The sequence below is a fragment of the Carlito syrichta genome, unplaced genomic scaffold (assembly GCF_000164805.1).
Source record: "Carlito syrichta isolate Samal-C Ts95f unplaced genomic scaffold, Tarsius_syrichta-2.0.1 Scaffold309326, whole genome shotgun sequence".
NCBI lineage: Eukaryota > Metazoa > Chordata > Mammalia > Primates > Tarsiidae > Carlito > Carlito syrichta.
In genome coordinates this window covers 307,982-309,597 of record NW_007253422.1, presented here as the reverse complement: position 1 = coordinate 309,597, position 1,616 = coordinate 307,982, and the positions used below count along the sequence as shown (strand labels likewise).

At 41.5% G+C, this 1,616-nt stretch overlaps 1 protein-coding gene across 2 annotated transcripts in view; it reads left to right on the top strand.

Moving 5' to 3' along the window:
* ZMYND12 (zinc finger MYND-type containing 12) overlaps positions 1 to 1,616 on the top strand; it is a 34,698-nt gene that overhangs the window by 15,220 nt on the left and 17,862 nt on the right. The window lies entirely within an intron of this gene.

Here is a 1,616-nt window from a genome sequence, read left to right as displayed (position 1 = left end):
TTGTAGAGATGATGTCTCACCAAGTTGCCCAGGCGGGTCTCGAACCCGTGGGCTCAGGCAATCCACTCACCTCAGCCTCCCAAAGCGCGGGATTACAGGCTGAGCCACCGAGCCCGGCTTTTAATTTTTTTTAAAGACAAGTTCTTGCTCTGTTGCCCAGGCTGGTCTTGAACTCCTTCTGCCTTGGCCTCCCAAAGTGCTGGGATTACAGGCGTGAGCCACCATGTCCAGTCGTAGAGACTGTTTTATGTCTTCATGTCCTCAATGCCATTCAGTCCATTGTTATCCACATATTGCTGAATACTTACTATATTAGTCTACTATGTCTGTCATAAAAAAAAATACCATAGACTGGGTGGCTCAAACAATAGAAATTTATTTTCTCACAGTTCTCTGGAGACTAGAAGTTCAAGATAAAGGGGTTAGCAGGTTTGGTTCCTTCTGATGCCTCTCTTCCAGGCTTGTAGATGGCTGCTTTCTCACTGTGCCCTCTCATGATCCCTCTGTGTGCACGCATCCCTGGTATCTCTTTGTATTATGTCTAATAGGTCTAATTGCCCCTTCTTATAAAGATTGCAGTCATATTAATAATAGCCTAATGTTAACTTAATCACCTCTCTGAAAGTCCTATCTCCAAATACACACATTTGAGGGTCTGGTGGTTAGTGCTTCAACAAGTGAATTTTGGAAAGGGACACAATTCAACCCATGACATTCCATATGCCAAGTACTGTGATAAAAACCTGGCCACATAATAGAAAGTTTATTAAGTGTGCTGAGCTTCAAGAAAAACAAAAATAAAAGAACATAAAAATAAGGAGCTTTAAAGTGATGTAGGAATATGCCCGTGAATAAAGAAAGGAAATTAACAAAACTAGTCCCTATTATTATGCATAGTTTTTATTATAATTGAGTACTGACCATCTCAATTGCTCTAAAAAAATTGCACCTTATAAGCCATAAATCTTTAGGCACCAGATTCAAGTTAGTGTTACGACACTTTGAGAGTGGCCTTAGTTAAAGTTGTTTCTCATATTTGCTGAGGTGGATACTCCCAGAAGGAAAAATGAGGTGTTTCTCTCACATTAACTCAGATAGAAAAGCAGAAAGTTTTAGATTGTCCTGAGACATGTTAGCTTTGATAAACTAAAATTTTACTAGAACTATAAGAATAATACTCATTTATTCATCTAACAACTTGTGAGCAGGCTGGGTGCAATGACTCACACCTATAATCCCAGCACTTTGGGAAACCAAGGCAGGAGGATTGCTTGAGTCCAGGAGTTTGAGACCAGCCTAGGCAACATAGCAAGACCTCATCTCGACAAAAGAATCCAAAAATTAGCTGGGCGTGGTGCTGTATGCCTGTAGCCCCAGCTACTCAGGGGGCTTAGGCAGAAGGTCTAAGCCCAGAAAGTCAAGTCTCCAGTGAGCTATGATCATAGCACTGCACTGCAGCCTGGGGGGACAGAGTGAGACTCCAGCTCAAAAAACCAAAAATGTATGAGCATTTATGTATGCCAAGCTCTGAACTAAGAGGAAAAGACACATGTTCCTTGACCTTGAGGAACTCACAGTCCAGAACTGGCCCCCCTACCCTTTTTTTTTTTTTTTTT